The 21,794-nt window shown below is 36.5% G+C and overlaps 2 long non-coding RNA genes across 2 annotated transcripts in view; both read left to right on the forward strand.

Annotated features, from left to right (window-relative positions):
* LOC145789042 (uncharacterized) overlaps positions 1-21,794 on the forward strand; it is a 42,305-nt gene that overhangs the window by 1,924 nt on the left and 18,587 nt on the right. The window lies entirely within an intron of this gene.
* On the forward strand, positions 1,543-4,050 carry LOC114283786 (uncharacterized). Its single transcript, XR_014348863.1, has 5 exons — positions 1,543-2,528; positions 2,617-2,742; positions 2,929-2,974; positions 3,195-3,245; positions 3,600-4,050. It is a non-coding gene; the product is annotated as an uncharacterized LOC114283786 (long non-coding RNA).

Genomic DNA, 21,794 nt, shown 5'->3' on the forward strand with positions numbered 1-21,794 from the left:
GATCAAATCTAAGAGAGAAGGTGAGTAGGGAGAGAGAGAAGTCGGACCTAGGGTTTGGAATCAAAAAGAAGATGAAAAGGACTGATCAAAACCCGCTGCTGTGTATATAAACTGGACAGGCTCGCTCGAGCGAAGCCTTTGTCGCTCGAGCGACCAGACACAGAAAATCTACGCTCGAGCCAAGGAAACCTTGCTCGAGCCAACAACCCAAAAGCTCGCTCGAGCGAAAGAAAACTCGATCGAGCGAGGAACTCAAATCCTCAGGTCTGTAATCAGACTCACGCTCGAGCGAAAGAACCATCGCTCGAGCGAAGAACAAACTAACTCGCTCGAGCGAAGAAAATATCGCTCGAACCAAGAATGCAGAGCTACAGGTCAAAACTGGACGCCATCTCTCGCTCGAGCGACCAACTCCTCGCTCGAGCGAAGAACCAAAATCCTGGACAGCAACACTTGGTTTCTAAACCCAACCAACCTGAAACAAACCTGCCCAACACATCCTATAATTCCAAATGAGAAAATAAAGGACAACAACAACAATTATACAATGACAGAATCTACAGAACCTGAGTCCGGATACAATAATCAAATGGGAAAAGACCGGGGTCGCTATAATAGCGATTTGGTGTGTTTTCAATCTCTCTCTCTCTCTCTCCATAGACACAACATATATACATGTACATGTCTATATATATATATAGTCCTTTGTGTTCATTCAAATTGCTTGAATTTAAAATTCTGTATTCCTCTGTATTCTATGTTTTTATTTTTATGCTAGAAATTGCTTGAATTTCGCCACCAATATCATACACTCTTTCTCTTGGATATGAATTTATAGGCTTATATTAGAATGCAATAAGAGAAGCAGCCTTGTATATACTAAACAAAAAAGATAAAAAGCATCTTTTGTTAGTGTTCTTTTTATTTTAATAAAAGCATCATTCATTACTTACATATAGAACAATGAAAAATTAAGGGTAGAGTTATAATTCAAGCCAAAAATGTTGGCTTGTACATGAATAAAACCAAACTCTCTTTACTTATAGATTCATTAGTACCAGACTACTTTATCATAAAACTTATAGGATAGATTCATAGATTTTCTACCCCAGAAGTTTTCAGAAAATAACCAAATGCCTATCAAAAGTAAAAAAAAAAAACTCTATTCAACTCAACAAAGCCTTGTCCCCATTATTTAGGATCATCTAAATAATTCTTGTTTCAATTCTTTTTTGAAAAGGAACTGAATGTTAAAAGTTGAAAAAGAGCATGGAAAATTAAAATTTCATAGAAGGAATGGAAAACTATATTGAAATTATTACAACATAAGCAATGTGTATTGGAAAAGAGCAAGGAAGAGAGAAAAGAAAGCTGATGCAATGCTACGTTAGATAATCTAAGAGTATAACTACGGGAAGGAGACAATATTACCATTATTATTATTGGTGTGTGTGGTCAAGGACGTTCTATAACACCGCGTAAGTTGCTTGAACAATAGCTGAATTTTCTATCCTTTGCTCATTTATGCATTGGAAATCTTTTTTTGGTCCTAATGCTCTTTACAAATTATTAGTTGAGGGAGATGTTGAGGTAGGCTTTTTACATTATTGGCATTGCGTCCTACAATGGTAAGCTTGACAAGGACTAATCACATTTTCTAGCAACATTCGCGATATTATTCTGTTATGCAAAGTTCTATGTGGGGAGTGGCTTGCAAATATGTGTCTCAATATTTTTTCCTTAGTGTTATAGTAGTTTTTTTTTTTCCAATTTTCATAATTGAGTGTCGGTGAGGAGCCCTCATTAAGGTCTGAGATGGTAGTAAACATGTAAAACTCATCCATTCAAATCCTCTCTGCCCCTAGATCTCACGCTGCTGCAATAAGGATTGCAGGAGAATTACGTGCCCTGTTCTCTGTACACTTTTTGTCTGGCAGTGCTTGAAAGTCAACCCGATTTTGTATATCGCAGGTACGTGTGGAGATACAAGATTTAATTATTCTTTCTCCAGTTTTAATTTCCTTCATATGAGTTGATATTTTAATTTTGCAATTGTAGGTTTATTACCGATTTCTGTCTAGTAGCTGAAATGGAGCTTTGGACTGTTGAAAACTCCAACTATAATTTTCTTCTCTCCAATAGATAATTCTTACATTAGTTTATCCAATTGATTCCAAAATCGTCCTTTAATATATTCCTCCAATCATATTTGGTCGATACTATCAAAACTGTTGTGCTGGCTAATACCACGATCTAAGACCATTCTTCTAACGAAAACTTTCATAAGATGAGCATATTGCAGTACATGTAGTGCCTTCAAATTATTTGGTTTCCCACTCATTTAAATATTGAAACATAATTTCTTCTTCTTTTATTATTATATTCGATACTCGCTCTTGAATACTTTTGACAGGGAACATGTTCAATCATGAAACACTTTCATGGCCAAGATCAATCCAACTGTTCGTCCAAGCAAGTGAATGATAGATTTGTCGCAGAGGCTGCACCATTGTCACCCTCTAATACTGGTCTCATACTGTATGCTGCTTTTTGTTTCTTTTTACTTTAGTTTTACCATTAGTTTTGCAATTTTGGTAAAGTATGGCATTCTTTCAAGAACTGCAAGATATTCAGAGTTGCGTACAACTGAACTGCTCATAGAATTCCATGAGGAAGAAATAAGGATTAGGTATGCTGAGTCTGGATCAACAGGAAAACAAGGGAGAAGTATCTATGAGAGAGGTTTGCATTTATGTTGGCTTAAATTTAGTTTATTGATTAATTGTTTTAATGGGTACCAATATATTGTTACAAGAAAGCTAAGGGAGAAGTATCGTTTCTAGCATTTGAATATCTAATGATTATGACATGGATGGTTCCTTATTTTATTTAATTGCGCCTTTTGATCATGTTTATTCTATGTCCTAGGTATATGGCATATATTATGGACACTAATGAAGAGGAGAGAGTTAAGGTATTTTTCGTGTGTCTAGTTTGGGTCACTTCTTCTCAAAGGAAAAGGAAAAACCAAAAAGGGTCAATTTACTTGCAATGTCTCTCAATACATAGCTTTGATCTAAGAAATGTAATTGCTATTTACATTTTAGTTCTTTCTAGAACATCCTCTTCAAATATAAATCCTAGTTTATTTTAGTTCTTATCATTGATTAGTTTCTATTTCTTTTCTTCCTCAGGTACACCTTATTCTGAAAGAACTAGCGAGGAAATCACTATCAGCAACACAGGTAAACAATCTTCAATTTTTTTTCCCCCAGTGAGATGGATCATCTTTGGTTAGTAATATTTCTTTGCAAAATAATTTAAATATTTTACTACCTAACCTCAACATGTTTATATTTCTACACATTTGGAAGTATTCAAGTTGTTTGGCGCATCTGACATGCATACTTCAGTTAGTTTGAAATATTCATGTAAGCTTATCAATAACTTTAGCAAATTCCTTGTTCTTAAAAAATGTAAATAAAAAATGAGTTTCTTAATTAGGTGAATGATCCTTGTTTATTTAAAAAATGTAAATAACTGGTGTTTCTTTAAAATGTAGAAGTGTATAATCTTCTAATCATTATCTTATTCTACAGGTCCTTCAAAAATATGTAAAGAATTGGATATAAATTCCTGTACCATTTCAGGATAAGTGATAACATACCAGTTGACAAGGATACTAGTTTGAGATTGCAACTTGATATGTCAATTTTTGAAAGTTTTTTGAAAGCAGAATCAAACATTTTGGAAACTTCAAATTTTAATTTTTGTAAAATTTTACTTTTCTATGTACTCATTATGATTTGGGAATGGAGTGTCTTTGATGTGTGGATGTCAATTTTTTTCTTTTTTGTATGATTGGATGACATTTAATTTTTGTGCATTTTTAGCTATCTCAACTTTGATTTTTAGCGACGAAAAAGTGTAGTAGAGAAAGTTATTTGTCTTTTAGCGACCAAATATAGTTGTCGTTAAAAATGTCATTATTTTGTTTTTCACGACCAAATTGGGATATTTTGTGACGAAGTATTAGCGACTAAATGTTTAGTCTTGTAAAATCAAATATTTTGTGACAATATAAAATTGGTCGCTAATTGTCATTTTCAGTGACATTTTCAAAAATTTGTCACTAAAGACTTTTCTAGACGCACTTTTAGTGACTTTTTTAGTGACGAATTTAATTTTGTCACAAAAACTATTTACAGACCAAAATAATGGTTTTAGCGACCAAAATAATTGGTCGCCAAAAGTCTTATATGTTGTAGTGATGGTAGAGCGGTTGATCTTCAGATTTTGTTGGTGGCTGCTGTAAATGCTGTCAATGGCTATGATGACTTTGGCTCTCCCATTGTATCTATAAAAGGGTAGTGAATTGGAGTGGTTCAAGTGTGGCAATCAGAAGAAGAGAGTGTAATCAGAATGTAAACAATAGAGTGAGTGTGAGAGTGAGAGTGTTGTCTCCTCCTCCTCCATTGTTGTAATCTTTGTATTTCTTTCCATATAGTGAAATCCACTGCCCGTAGACGTAGGCGCATTGCCGAACCACGTAAACCTTGTGTTCCTGTTTTCTGTGGGTGTGTTTGGTGTTTGTTTTGGTCTTATAAGCACAACAATATCAGAGCCAATCTTTAACAATTCGAAGGGACAATGCTACTTATGTGAAAGCAAAATTTGTTATAGAAGTTGCAAATCATCCTACTGACCCTAAAGCAGATGAGGTAATGATGCATCCATGGTTCTTTTAAGTACATACTTCGTGAAGAGGCACGAAATGCCAAACATGTAAATACAATTTCATAATACATCTCCTATGTAGATTTTATCCAAGAAAGGAGTTGTTGTACTGCTCGACATTTATGCAAATGCTGGTGGTGTGACTGTGAGTTACTTCAAGTGGGTTTAGGTACACAAACAGCCAGAAAATCTACTCGCGTGTTTTAAAAAATGCAATTATTAAGTTCATGACATAATTTGATATCTACCTTTCTCTTTGTACTGCTGAACATTCAAGGGTTCATGTGGGATAAGGAAAAAGTGAACCATGAGCTTGAGAAGTACATGAGGAGAGCATTTCATGAAATCAAGGTGATGTGCAGTACCCATGGATGCAACCTTCGTATGGGTGCATTCACTTTGGGAGTGAGCTGAGTTGCAAGTGCAACCCTCTTGAGGGGTTGGGAAGCATAACTCATATAATTCCTCAATAATAAGGAAGAGATGACGATGAAAGTTTGTCGCTTTTTTTTTCTTCTGTGTTTTTTCTCTAATAGTCAATGGCATTCAGTAGGTGTTACTCTAGTGTTGTTATTAGATAGTACCAGTTATAAAGCTCTGATACCATATGAGGTGCTCACTAAAGGTTAAGGCTAGCACGTCTGTCAACGACTTACGGGCATCAAACGGTGTACACGCAATCTCTGCTACACGACCTAATCCCTACGCGACTTGAGTGACGTCCCACTAACCCTATACCATTAATTAACCTTACACAAGCACAAACCCAAGAATAAACATTAATATAATACAAGTATAAATTAAATAAATTATGCATATATGATCACAATACAACCATGACAGAACAACAACAAGAAAATACCGTAGAAATACCACGAACCAATTCAGTAACGACAGTAGGAAATACAGTTTCCTCTCTAGCCGAAGCCGCTGAATTAGTAGCATACCAGGAAGTTAAGGAAGCCTTAGATAAATGGACTATCCCATCCGTAGATCCACACACCATTTATAGAAAAGGACGTTTTAACTTTTTGAGTAAAACGATAATCAAGACCTTTGAACATGCGTCTTGCATACAGAATAATGATGAAATAATCAGACTAATTCACATAAATGATTTTATTCCATTTTTAAAACAGTATAAGTACATCCATATAGGTTTAGTACAAATTGCTTTTAAACCTTTGGCCCTTCTTGGTCAAAATACCAGTATTCAATGCACCCTTAGGGATGGTAGATGCCTTAACTGGCGAGCATCTCTTATGGGAGCCATTGAGACTAGTCTGTCTCATGGACCAGTACACTTTGATATTTATCCGAACTTGAGCGTTGCTTTGTGCGATGATAATTTATCTGATGTATTGGAATTAAGAGTTCTTACTCATGATTATGAGTATAAACCAAGAACACCCCCTTTTTCAGTTCATTCCCGAATTTGCATAAAGGCTTTAACAACTTTAAATCCTTATGTCAAAAAGAAAACTGAAACAGGTCAAACAGTATTAATTGAAACTAATCTTTACAGTAGCCAAGTAGCCGTACCTAAGTTAATCCCATGGAAGGATATAACTTTTCCGGACCAATGGCATATCCCTAATGCTGTCCCTCCAAAACCGTTAATTCAACATAACATCGATGATGTTATCCAGACTAGGGAAGGTAATGTTTACCTTCAATTCCAGAAACCTTTGCTTACCAGAAGTATGTCTTCTAATGCCAGTTTTAGAACAGCACCTAGAAGTTTTTCAAACAATAGTTTTAGATCTGCTCCTCCTTATAGAGTAGACCTTCCAGAATCCAGTTGACAGTCAGTTGATCAGATACCCACTCAACGATAGCTTGACTCTATTTTACAACAGATACCTTCTAGACCTCCTAGTAGACCACCTAGTGATCCACAGGAAGATCCCATGACTTCAGAAATCCAAGGAATCCGTTTATCCCAAAACAGAATTCCTCATGGAGTTTATATAACACCTCCAGCACCTCCACCAGATAGCCCAACGACCAGTGATATGAATTTTGAAATTTAATGGATTTTACACCAGGAAGTGAAAATAGAAAAATAATAAATCAGGAATTTAACCAGGAAAAACATAAAGAATTTAGAAAATGGTATTTTACCAGTCATACTCCTGAACAGTTAGAAAATTACAAAACTCAATTTTATCAACATCTTGAGCTACATCAGAAGATTCTACCATTTGTAGAATGGTACCAAACTGTTAGCCAACCCCAGTTACATGTTATTGAAGATCAATACAAAACCTGGACTACAACTGAAGGACAAGCTATTCATGCTTTACACCCGCCGCCTCAAGCACTAGAGCTAGCTCCTAATGGTGAGACTACTCGTCAACCCTTATTAGCTACTGCCTATATAGATGCTCAATCAGGAAAGTTTACCAAAACATAAGGATTAATGGTTAAACAGAATAATTATACTAATTTAATCTGTCAAACCATGAGTAAACAATTGACCAGAATTGAAGAAGTTGTTTCTACTTTCAAGGATAGAACGTTAGCTTTACCAGTCACCGGATCTGCTGCTCTCCATCCAGTATCCATTAAACCTCCGTTAGAGATTAGTAAATTTAAGTTAAAAGCCTCTAACACAGAGTTTATGGACACCCTATTACAGAAGATGCAAACATTAAATGTTCGTCCTCCTGCATCTCAGCCACCTGGACAATCTAGTGGATCGATCCAGATGCTTAGAGCTGAATCACCAGTTGAAGATGATGATCTTTCTCCAAATCAAATCCATGAAATTCAAATGAATTTCCAAGAACCCTCATCCGTTAATAAATTACATTCGTATAGTTCCTTCCGACCTTCGATGTTACCACCTACCCGGAACTATTACGCCAGACCGACTCCTCCTGATCTTCTTTATGAAGAAACTTATATTAATGACCAGGGAAGCTATCATGGCAAAACCATCTATGAATGGAATATAGATGGTGAATCTGAATATGGAATTTATAAGAAGTTACATCAGAAGTTAATGTATGCAACCGTATGTCGTCAGTATAGCAACAACGACCAAGCCATTGCTAAGTTTATTATTAATGGTTTTACAAGCGCCCTTAAAGGATGGTGGGATAATGTTCTCACTCTTACCCAACAGTTAGAGATTCTTAATTCCGTCAAAGTCGAAGTAGATCCAACTACTAATCAGCCTGTCCAACAGCAGGATGCTGTTTATACCCTTATCCAGACTATCATCCTCCATTTTGTTGGCACCAGTACTAGTACTCATGATTGTAGTCGTGAGCTTTTACAGAATCTTCGTTGTCCATCGCTTACCCATTTTCGATGGTACAAAGATGTTTTCTTGCTTAAGGTCATGCAACGACCTGATGCTAACAGTACCCATTGGAAAGCCAAATTTGTTGACGGCCTTCCTACCCTTTTCGCCGAACGCGTTAGGAAAAAACTTCGGGACCGCCATGACCGGATGTCTATTCCTTACGAACAGTATACTTATGGACAATTGTGTTCCATAATTACCGATGAAGGACTTTCTCTGTGTAATGACCTTAAACTTCATTACCAGATGAAACAACAGAATTTAACAGGAAGAAAAGAATTAGGTGAATTTTGTGACCAATTTGCCTACGAACCAGCCATTAAATATCCAGGAAAACCTAGACAGGTTTCTCGTAAAAAATCTTCTGAGCCTTTCCGAAAAAAGTCTCATAACGCAAACCACCAAAAAGTTTTATCCAAAGAAATCTACCAGTAAATCCATAAGAAAAAATAAATCAGAAGTAAAATGCTATAAATGTGGCCAAACAGGACATTATGCTAATAGATGCAAATCAAAAGCTAAATCCAAGGTTAATGAATTAAATCTTGATTTAGGCATTAAAGAACAGATAATTCAAGCCCTTGAAGCCGAAGAAAATTCATCTGATGAAGAAACCCCTTCTGACGAAGAAATTAATCAGTTATATTCCACTTCCACCAGTGAAGAAGAACCAGACGCGTCTTGTCCCTGTAGTACTAATCAGGAGCATATATCAGAAATTAATTATTGGCAATCAATCGTTGAAATGAACGGTTTACACTTAGGTGAACCCAGCAGTATTAATGTTTTAACAGATACTCAAAAGGATATGCTTGCAGTTGCAGACCAAATCCAAGACCCGGAAATTAAAATAAAATATTTAAAAATGTGTTATGAACACCAACAGACAATACAGGAGACTCCTCCTATACCCGATTATGCTTACAGTCTTAAAAATGTAATTAACAGGATCCAATCTAAACCTATTTTAGAACAACCGACAACACTCCAGGATTTAAAAATGGAAATTAACATTTTAAAAACCGAAGTAAAACATTTGCAAACCGCAAGTGAAGAAAACACTAAAGATATTAAAAATCTTCGCCAATAGCTAACACAACAAATAGAAAACACTAAACAAAAATCTAAATCCCAATCTGAACCTCAACCTGAACCTTCTACCCTGTATTTATTACTTGTAAGCCAAGTAACCTTTCATAAATGGTATATTAAAATTTCATTTTTAATAAAATCTGATTTCATGATTAAAGATGCTATTGCTTTAGTCGATAGTGGTGCAGATATGAACTGTATCCAAGAAGGTATAGTTCCAACCAGGTATTTTGAAAAGACTACCCAGAGTCTAACCAGTGCTAGTGGAAATTCTCTCCAAATCAGGTATAAAGTTCCAGAAGCCTATATTTGTAACAAAGATCTTTGTCTTCCAACATCTTTTGTTTTAGTCAAAAATCTTGCTACGAATATCATCTTAGGCACTCCCTTTTTGTGTCTCTTGATGCCTATCCAGAAAATAGACCAAACAGGAATTTATTCCCAATTGCAAGGAAAATCAGTAATTTTTGAATTTATCACTCAACCGTATACCAAAGAATTAGATCAAATTAGGGATCTAGTTACTTGTAAACAGAATCAAATAAATTTGTTACAAAAAGAAGTTCACTTTTTAACAACGGAACAACGGTTACAGCAACCATCTTTTCAACAGAAAATTAAATTAATTGAATCAGAATTTCAAACAGAAGTTTGTGGCAATGTTCCTAATGCTTTTTGGAACCGCAAAAAGTACACTGTCACATTACCCTATGAACTGGATTTTGATGAAAAATATATTCCAAACCGAGCGCGACCTAGCCAAATGAAAAAGGAATATATGGAATTATGTAAAATAGAAATTCAAAATCTTCTTGATAAAAAATTAATCCGAGCAAGTCACCCCCCGTGGAGTTGTACCGCGTTTTATGTAAATAAAAATGCTGAAATTGAGAGAGGCATTCCCCGCCTTGTAATCAATTATAAACCGTTAAATGATAAATTAAAATGGATTCGATATCCAATTCCGAACAAAAAAGATCTTTTGGATCATCTACAGGATGCAATTATTTTTTCTAAATTCGACCTTAAATCAGGATATTGGCAAATTGAAATTGCTGAACAGGATCGGTACAAAACTGCTTTTACTGTACCCTTTGGGCATTATGAATGGAATGTTATGCCATTTGGTTTAAAGAATGCCCCATAAGAATTCCAACATATCATGAATGATATTTTTAATCCATATACAGAATTTACTCTTTCATATATTGATGATGTTTTAATTTTTTCTTCATCAATTGACCAGCATGTTAAACATCTTAATATTTTTAAGAATGTTATCATCAGAAATGGTTTAGTTATTTCTGCCCCAAAAATGCAGTTATTTCAAACAATTATCCGATATTTAGGTCATAATATTTCCAATGGTAGTATTATACCTATCAACCGTAGCATGGAGTTTGCTTCTAAATTTCCTGATGAAATTAAAGACAAAACTCAATTACAGAGATTCTTAGGTAGTTTAAATTATGTTTGCGATTATTATCATAATTTATCTGCCGATGCTAACATTTTGTATACTAGGTTAAGGAAGAATCCTCCACCATGGTCTCCAAAACATACTTTAGCAGTACAACGTATCAAGGCTAAAGTCCAACAGTTACCTTGTTTACAGTAACCAAATCCAAATTGGAAGAAAATTGTTGAAACTGATGCTTCCAATGAAGGTTTTGGTGGTATTTTAAAACAGTTTAATCCCAAAACCCAGAAAGAAGAATTATTACGTTTTCATTCTGGTCATTGGAATCAAGCGGCTTTAAATTATCCGACTATTAAACAGGAATGTTTAGCCATTGTAAAATGTGTTATTAAATTTCAGGATGATCTATTAAATCAGCATTTTCTCATCAGAGTTGATTGCTCTGCTGTAAAATAGATATTTAAGCAGGATGTTAAAAACCTAGCTTCTAAACAGATATTCTTAACATGGCAGAGTTATTTATCTAATTTTGATTTTGATATTGAATATATTAAAGGAGAAACTAACTCTGTGCCTGATTTTCTCACCCGTGAATATTTACAGAAATCAGTAAATGACCAGTAAAGGCCAGCGTGGGCGTGGTCGTGGCCGGGGTAATAACCCTCGCTATGATCCATCAGAATTTCCTCCTCTGAGAGGACAAACCAGTAATCCCTCGGCTAATGATGTTCTCCTTAGGCCGGAAGATCCGTATACTCCTAACAGTCTTACAGAGGAAACAGTCCTCTGGATCGAATCCGCCGATGAACAATGGATGTCAGATCCATGGGAGATCAAACGCCGTTATCTTACTACACAGCAATCTCCCCCTCATTTTGACCAGTACCACTACATCTATGAGCAGATGTTAACAGAAACTGGGGCTGTTGAAATCAAGCATACCTTGCATGATATCAACAAATCTACTAGCCCTATCCAGTATAGTAAAATTGTTATCCGTCACATTATGCCCATTTCTACTTGGGGTCACCCGCATACGACCCGAGATCTTGATCTTCGGAACAAACAGACTAAATATTCTTACTAGGATTACATTGATGTGTTTACCCAGGTCTTTTACTATCAGAATCCAGTCAAGAATCATTCTTGGTTCATCCGTGTTCTCCCTGATGTCCTTAAAAACGATGTCCCAAATTGGTTCCTCGTTTGGTGGGATAAATTTGGTCTTTCTTTAGACATTTTACCAGAAACTGTTCGAACAGCATATAATGAATGGCATGTGGCCTATTCCCGTGCATATTCATTTTTAAATAAAAACAGGGATTTATCCATCAGTAAATCTGTAGTTCACTTCAGTATCCGTTTTAGCATCCCATGGATATGGAAGTGGGACTTTGCTTGTGATTATCAGAATAAAGTCCCTAGACTAAAAAGAATATTTTTTGTCAAATGGTGGGATAAAACGGATCTTAAGGATCTTCTCCAGAAAATTCACCAGCATACCCAAGCTTGTTGGGAATCAGTTAAGCAACCTGCCCTTCCGGCTCCTAATCCAGTTACTAATCCTTTTTTGCAAATCCAAAAGGAATTAAAACAGAAGTATCCGCAGCTGTCAGACAATGAGTTAATCGTCAAAAGCATGGATTATCTCAAGGATCAGTTCCTTCAATCTGTTGGCCAGAATGATGACGTCTCCATGAGGTCAGGTACCAGCCAGACTCCATCAGAACCTGAAAGTGATCCAGCCGAACACGTGCTCGCTGGAGAATCACAGGATCCAGAAGATGATAATGATGAACCCCACCTTGGAGATTTTTGGGATTCTTTAACCGCTATTATTGCAGATAAGATGTCCAAGGACAAAAACAGTAAAGGCAAGGGCCCTGTTGAGTAGGCGTCAGCATAACAGACAAAAAACTTTTGAAAAAGCAAAGATTCGTTCCAGTCAAAAGTACTCCAAGAAAAAGGAGAAGAATTATGTTGCTCCCCACACCGCCAAAGCTGAAGAGAAGAAGATAAGATGGAAATCTGTCGGTCCTCTTGAAGTTTGCCATCTGTCAACCTGTAATAATAAATCTTATCTTTTTCGTTCTATAAAAGGGATCTCCTCACCCTTGTTGAGGTAGACTTAGATTTTCAGTTTTATGCTCTCTCTCCCTCTTATGTAATATCTCTCCAACCTCTCTTGTAAAATATTCGTACTTCCTTAATAAAATTTTCTTTTGATGTATGCCCTCTGTTAATCTATTAGAACAGTTATTAACATATTTCGAATTTTGGCAACACCAGAAACTTAACTATCTTAATACACCCGTAGATCTCTACACTCAACAGTACATAGCCGAACGTATAGCCGAGTGTGATCAGAGGATAGCAGAGTTGCAGGTACTGATCAACGAGCAGATCTGTGCGTGGGCGGCCAGGAGGCCTCCCCCTCCTCCACAACAGTAAGGTAAATGGGATCATATATGCTGTAATTTGTTTTCTTTATACATGTATTATGCTAATGTTTATTCTTGGGTTTGTGCTTGTGTAAGGTTAATTAATGGTATAGGGTTAGTGGGACGTCACTCAAGTCGCGTAGGGATTAGGTCGTGTAGCAGAGATTGCGTGTAGACCGTTTGATGCCCGTAAGTCGTTGACAGACGTGCTAGCCTTAACCTTTAGTGAGCACCTCATATGGTATCAGAGCCAAGTTTAAAGGTTAATATAATACAAGTATAAATTAAATAAATTAGGCATATATGATCACAATACAACCATGACAGAACAACAACATGAAAATACCGTAGAAATACCAGGAACCAATTCAGTAACGACAGTAGGAAATACAGTTTCCTCTCTAGCCGAAGCCGCTGAATTAGTAGCATACCAGGAAGTTAAGGAAGCCTTAGATAAATGGACTATCCCATCCGTAGATCCACACACCATTTACAGAAAAGGACGTTTTAACTTTTTGAGTAAAACGATAATCAAGACCTTCGAACATTCGTCTTGCATACAGAATAATGATGAAATAATCAGACTAATTCACATAAATGATTTTATTCCGTTTTTAAAACAGTATAAGTACATCCATATAGGTTTAGTACAACTTGCTTTTAAACCTTTGACCCTTCTTGGTCAAAATACCAGTATTCAGTGCACCCTTAGGGATGGTAGATGCCTTAACTGGCGAGCATCTCTTATGGGAGCCATTGAGACTAGTCTGTCTCTTGGACCAGTACACTTTGATATTTATCCGAACTTGAGCGTTGCTTTATGCAATGCTAATTTATCTGATGTATTGGAATTAAGAGTTCTTACTCATGGTTATGAGTATAAACCAGGAACACCCCCTTTTTCAGTTCATTCCCGAATTTGCATAAAGGCTTTAACAACTTTAAATCCTTATGTCAAAAAGAAAACTGAAACAGGTCAAACAGTATTAATTGAAACTAATCTTTACAGTAGCCAAGTAGCCGTACCTAAGTTAATCCCATGGAAGGATATAACTTTTCCGGACCAATGGCACATTCCTAATGCTGTCCCTCCAAAACCGTTAATTCAACATAACATCGATGATGTTATCCAGACTAGGGAAGGTAATGTTTACCTTCAATTCCAGAAACCTTTGCTTACCAGAAGTATGTCTTCTGATGCCAGTTTTAGAACAGCACCTAGAAGTTTTTCAAACAATAGTTTTAGATCTGCTCCTCCTTATAGAGTAGACCTTCCAGAATCCAGTCGACAGTCAGTTGATCAGATACCCACTCAACGACAGCTTGACTCTATTTTATAACAGATACCTTCTAGACCTCCTAGTAGACCACCTAGTGATCCACAGGAAGATCCCATGACTTCAGAAATCCAAGGAATCCGTTTATCCCAAAACAGAATTCCTCATGGAGTTTATATAACACCTCCAGCACCTCCACCAGATAGCCCAACGGCCAGTGATATGAATTTTGAAATTTAATGGATTTTACACCAGAAAGTGAAAATAGAAAAATAATAAATCAGGAATTTAACCAGGAAAAACATAAAGAATTTAGAAAATGGTATTTTACTAGTCATACTCCTGAACAGTTAGAAAATTATTAAACTCAATTTTATCAACATCTTGAGCTACATCAGAAGATTCTACCATTTGTAGAATGGTACCAAACCGTTAGCCAACCCCAGTTACATGCTATTGAAGATCAATACAAAACCTGGACTACAACTGAAGGACAAGCTATTCATGCTTTACATCCGCCTCCTCAAGCACTAGAGCTAGCTCCTAATGGTGAGACTACTCGTCAACCCTTATTAGCTACTGCCTATATAGATGCTCAATCAGGAAAGTTTACCAAAACATAAGGATTAATGGTTAAACAGAATAATTATACTAATTTAATCTGTCAAACCATGAGTAAACAATTGACCAGAATTGAAGAAGCTGTTTCTACTTTCAAGGATAGAACGTTAGCTTTACCAGTCACCGGATCTGCTGCTCTCTATCCAGTATCCATTAAACCTCCGTTAGAGATTAGTAACTTTAAGTTAAAAGCCTCTAACACAGAGTTTATGGACACCCTATTACAGAAGATGCAAACATTAAATGTTCATCCTCCTGCATCTCAGCCACCTGGACAATCTAGTGGATCAATCCAGATGCTTAGAGCTGAATCACCAGTTGAAGATGATGATCTGTCTCCAAATCAAATCCATGAAATTCAAATGAATTTCCAAGAACCCTCATCCGTTAATAAATTACATTCGTATAGTTCCTCCCGACCTTCGATGTTACCACCTACCCGGAACTATTACGCCAGACCGACTCCTTCTGATCTTCTTTATGAAGAAACTTATATTAATGACCAGGGAAGCTATCATGGCAAAACCATCTATGAATGGAATATAGATGGTGAATCTGAATATGGAATTTATAAGAAGTTACATCAGATGTTAATGTATGCAACCGTATGTCGTCAGTATAGCAGCAACGACCACGCCATTGCTAAGTTTATTATTAATGGTTTTACAGGCGCCCTTAAAGGATGGTGGGATAATGTTCTCACTCTTACCCAACAGTTAGAGATTCTTAATTCCATCAAAGTCGAAGTAGATCCAACTACTAATTAGCCTGTCCAACAGCAAGATGCTGTTTATACCCTTATCCAAACTATCATCCTCTATTTTGTTGGCACCAGTACTAGTACTCATGATCGTAGTCGTGAGCTTTTACAAAATCTTCGTTGTCCATCGCTTTCGATGGTACAAAGATGTTTTCTTGCTTAAGGTCATGCAACGACCTGATGCTAACAGTACCCATTGGAAAGCCAAATTTGTTGACGGCCTTCCTACCCTTTTCGCCAAACGCGTTAGGAAAAAACTTCGGGACCGCCATGACCGGATGTCTATTCCTTACGAACAGTATACTTATGGACAATTGTGTTCCATAATTACCGATGAAGGACTTTCTCTGTGTAATGACCTCAAACTTCATTACCAGATGAAACAACAGAATTTAACAGGAAGAAAAGAATTAGGTGAATTTTGTGACCAATTTGCCTACGAACCAGCCATTAAATATCCAGGAAAACCTAGACAGGTTTCTCGTAAGAAATCTTCTAAGCCTTTCCGAAAAAAGTCTCATAACGCAAACCACCAAGAAGTTTTATCCAAAGAAATCTACCAGTAAATCCACAAGAAAAAATAAATCAGAAGTAAAATGCTATAAATGTGGCCAAACAGGACATTATGCTAATAGATGCAAATCAAAAGCTAAATCCAAGGTTAATGAATTAAATCTTGATTTAGGCATTAAAGAACAGATAATTCAAGCTCTTGAAACTGAAGAAAATTCATCTGATGAAGAAACCCCTTCCGAAGAAGAAATTAATCAGTTATACTCCACTTCAACTAGTGAAGAAGAACCAGAAGAATCTTGTCCCTGTAGTTCTAATCAGGAACACATATCAGAAATTAATTATTGGAAATCAATCGTTGAAATGAATGGTTTACATTTAGGTGAACCTAACAGTATAAATGTGTTAACAGATACACAAAAGGATATGCTTGCTGTTGCAGATCAAATCCAAGACCCGGAAATCAAAATCAAATATTTAAAAATGTGTTATGAACATCAACAGACAATTCAGGATACTCCTCCTATACCAGATTATGCTTACAGCCTTAAAAATGTAATTAACAGAATTCAAACCAAACCTCTTTTAGAACAACCAACAACCCTCCAGGATTTAAAAATGGAAATTAACATTTTAAAAACAGAAGTCAAACATTTGCAAACTGCAAGTGAAGCAAATACAAGAGACATTAAAAATCTTCGCCAACAGTTAAAACAACAAACAGAAAGCACCATTAAAATTAATGAACAAAAAACTGAACAAAAATCAGTACCAGAATCCTCTACTCCGTATTTGTTACTTGTAAACCAAGTAACCTTTCAGAAATGGTATATTAAAATTTCATTTTTAATAAAACCAGATTTCATGATTAAAGATGCTATTGCCTTAGTTGACAGTGGTGCAGATATGAACTGTATCCAAGAAGGTATAGTTCCTACCAGATATTTTGAAAAAACTACCCAAAGCTTAACCAGTGCCAGTGGAAATTCTCTTCAAATCAGGTATAAAGTTCCCGAAGCATATATTTGTAACCAAGATTTATGTCTTCCAACATCTTTTGTTTTAGTCAAAAATCTTGCTACAAATATCATATTAGGCACGCCATTTTTGTGTCTTTTGATGCCAATCCAGAAAATAGACCAAACAGGAATTTATTCTCAATTACAAGGACAAACAATAATTTTTGAATTCATCACCCAACCGTATACAAAAGAATTAGATCAGATTAGGGATCTAGTTACTTGTAAACAGAATCAAATAAATTTGTTACAAAAAGAAGTTCATTTTTTAACAACAAAACAAAGGTTACAGCAACCATCTTTTCAACAGAAAATTAAATTAATTGAATCAGAATTTCAAACAGAAGTATGTGGTAATGTCCCTAATGCTTTTTGGAATCGCAAAAAGTATACTGTCACATTACCCTATGAACCAGATTTTGATGAAAAATATATTCCAACCCGAGCTCGTCCTAGCCAAATGAAAAAGGAATATATGGAAATGTGTAAAACAGAAATTCGAAATCTTCTTGACAAAAAATTAATCCGACCTAGTCACTCCCCGTGGAGTTGTACCGCTTTTTATGTCAATAAAAATGCTGAAATTGAAAGAGGCATTCCCCGCCTTGTAATCAATTATAAACCGTTAAATGATAAATTAAAATGGATTAGGTATCCAATTCTGAATAAAAAAGATCTTTTGGATCGATTACAGGATGCGATCATTTTTTCGAAATTTGATCTTAAATCAGGATATTGGCAAATTGAAATTGCTGAACAGGATCGATATAAAACTGCTTTTACAGTACCCTTTGGGCATTACGAATGGAATGTTATGCCATTTGGCTTAAAAAATGCCCCATCAGAATTCCAACATATCATGAATGATATTTTTAATCCATTTACAGAATTTACTCTCTCTTATATTGATGATGTTTTAATTTTTTCCTCATCAATTGACTAGCATATTAAACATCTTAATATATTTAAGAATGTTATCATCAGAAATGGTTTAGTTATTTCTGCCCCAAAGATGCAGTTATTTCAAACAACTATCAGATATTTAGGTCATAATATTTCCAATGGTAGTATTATACCTATCAACCGTAGCATGGAGTTTGCTTCTAAATTTCCTGATGAAATTAAAGACAAAACTCAATTACAGCGATTTTTAGGCAGTCTTAATTATGTTCGTGATTATTATCATAATTTATCTGCCGATGCTAACATTTTATATACCAGGTTAAGGAAGAACCCTCCACCTTGGTCTCCAGAACATACTTTAGCAGTTCAACGTATAAAGGCTAAAGTCCAACAGTTGCCATGCTTACAGTTACCAAACCCTAATTGGAAGAAAATTGTTGAAACTGATGCTTCCAATGAAGGCTTTGGTGGTATTTTAAAACAGTTTAATCCCAAAAGCCAGAAAGAAGAATTATTACGTTTTCATTCTGGACATTGGAATCAAGCTGCTTTAAACTATCCGACAATTAAACAGGAATGTTTAGCCATTGTAAAATGTGTTATTAAATTTCAGGATGATTTATTAAACCAGCATTTTCTCATCAGAGTTGATTGCTCTCCTGCTAAACAGATATTTAAGCAGGATGTTAAAAACCTTGCTTCTAAACAGATATTTGTAACATGGCAGAGTTATTTATCCAATTTTGATTTTGATATTGAATATATTAAAGAAGAAACAAACTCTTTGCCTGATTTTCTTACCCGTGAATATTTACAGAAATCCGTAAATGACCAGTAAAGGCCAGCGTGGGCGTGGTCGTGGCAGGGGTAATAACCCTCGCTATGATCCATCAGAATTTCCTCCCCTGAGAGGACAAACCAGTAATCCCTCGGCTAAGGATGTTCTTCTTAGGCTGGAAGATCCGTATACTCCAAACAGTCTTACAGAGGAAACTGTCCTCTGGATCGAATCTGCAGATGAGCAATGGATGTCAGATCCATGGGAGATCAAACGTCGTTATCTCACTACACAGCAATCTCCCCCTCATTTTGACCAGTACAGATACATCTATGAACAGATGTTAACAGAAACTGGGGCTGTTGAAATCAAGCATACTCTGCATGATATCAACAAATCTGCTAGCCCTATCCAATATAGTAAAATTGTTATCCGGCACATTATGTCCATCTCGACTTGGGGCATTCACCCGCATACAACCAGGGATCTTGATCTCCGAAACAAATAGACTAAATATTCTTACCGGGATTACATTGATGCATTTACCCAGGTGTTTTACTATCAGAATCCGATCAAGAATCATTCTTGGTTTATCCGTGTTCTCCCTGATGTCCTCAAAAACGATGTTCCAAATTGGTTCCTCGTTTGGTGGGATAAATTCGGTCTTTCTTTAGACATTTTACCAGAAAATGTTCGAACAGCATACAATGAATGGCATGTGGCTTATTCTCGTGCACATTCATTTATATGGTATCATATGCTCTGATACCATATAAGGTGCTTACTAACGATTACGGCTAGCACGTCTGTCAACGACTTACGGGCATCAAACGGTCAACCGCACTCTCTGCAACACGACCTAATCCCTACGCGACTTGGGTGACGTCCCACTAATCCTATACCATTAATTAACCTTACACAAGCACAAACCCAAGAATAAACATTAGCATAATACATGTATAAAGAAAACAAATTACAGCATATATGATCCCATTTACCTTACTGTTGTGGAGGAGGGGGAGGCCTCCTGGCCGCCCACGCACAGATCTGCTCGTTGATCAGCACCTGCAACTCTGCTATCCTCTGATCACACTCGGCTATACGTTCGGCTATGTACTGTTGAGTGTAGAGATCTACGGGTGTATTAAGATAGTTATGTTTCTGGTGTTGCCAAAATTCGAAATATGTTAATAACTGTTCTAATAGATTAACAGAGGGCATACATCAAAAGAAAATTTTATTAAGGAAGTACGAATATTTTACAAGAGAGGTTGGAGAGATATTACATAAGAGGGAGAGAGAGCATAAAATTGAAAATCTAAGTCTACCTCAACAAGGGTGAGGAGATCCCTTTTATAGAACGAAAAAGATAAGATTTATTATTACAGGTTGACAGATGGCAAACTTCAAGAGGACCGACAGATTTCCATCTTATCTTCTTATCTTCAGCTTTGGCGGTGTGGGGAGCAACATAATTCTTCTCCTTTTTCCTGGAGTACTTTTGACTGGAACGAATCTTTGCTTTTTCAAAAGTTTTTTGTCTGTTATGCCGACGCCTACTCAACAGGGCCCTTGCCTTTACTGTTTTTGTCCTTGGACATCTTATCTGCAATAATAGCGGTTAAAGAATCCCAAAAATCTCCAAGGTGGGGTTCATCATTATCATCTTCTGGATCCTGTGATTCTCCAGCGAGCACGTGTTCGGCTGGATCACTTTCAGGTTCTGATGGAGTCTGGCTGGTACCTGACCTCATGGAGACGTCATCATTCTGGCCAACAGATTGAAGGAACTGATCCTTGAGATAATCCATGCTTTTGACGATTAACTCACTGTCTGACAGCTGCGGATACTTTTGTTTTAATTCCTTTTGGATTTGCAAAAAAGGATTAGTAACTGGATTAGGAGCCAGAAGGGCAGGTTGCTTAACTGATTCCCAACAAGCTTGGGTATACTGGTGAATTTTCTAGAGAAGATCCTTAAGATCCATTTTATCCCACCATTTGACAAAAAATATTCTTTTTAGTCTAGGGACTTTATTCTGATAATCACAAGCGAAGTCCCACTTCCATATCCATGGCATGCTAAAACGGATACTGAAGTGAACTACAGATTTACTGATGGATAAATCCCTGTTTTTATTTTAAAATGAATATGCACGGGAATAGGCCACATGCCATTCATTATATGCTGTTCGAACAGTTTCTGGTAAAATGTCTAAAGAAAGACCAAATTTATCCCACCAAACGAGGAACCAATTTGGGACATCGTTTTTAAGGACATCAGGGAGAACACGGATGAACCAAGAATGATTCTTGATTGGATTCTGATAGTAAAAGACCTGGATAAACGCATCAATGTAATCCCAGTAAGAATATTTAGTCTGTTTGTTCCGAAGATCAAGATCTCGGGTCGTATGCGGGTGACCCCAAGTAGAAATGGGCATAATGTGACGGATAACAATTTTACTATACTGGATAGGGCTAGCAGATTTGTTGATATCATGCAAGGTATGCTTGATTTCAACAGCCCCAGTTTCTGTTAACATCTGCTCATAGATGTAGCGGTACTGGTCAAAATGAGGGGGAGATTGCTGTGTAGTAAGATAACAGCGTTTGATCTCCCATGGATCTGACATCCATTGTTCATCGGCGGATTCGATCCAGAGGACTGTTTCCTCTGTAAGACTGTTAGGAGTATACGGATCTTCCGGCCTAAGGAGAACATCCTTAGCCGAGGGATTACTGGTTTGTCCTCTCAGAGGAGGAAATTCTGATGGATCATAGCGAGGGTTATTACCCCGGCCACGACCACGCCCACGCTGGCCTTTACTGGTCATTTACTGATTTCTGTAAATATTCATGGGTGAGAAAATCAGGCAAAGAGTTAGTTTCTCCTTTAATATATTCAATATCAAAATCA

The sequence above is a fragment of the Camellia sinensis genome, chromosome 13 (genome assembly GCF_055761805.1).
Source record: "Camellia sinensis isolate YWXY chromosome 13, ASM5576180v1, whole genome shotgun sequence".
Lineage (NCBI taxonomy): Eukaryota > Viridiplantae > Streptophyta > Magnoliopsida > Ericales > Theaceae > Camellia > Camellia sinensis.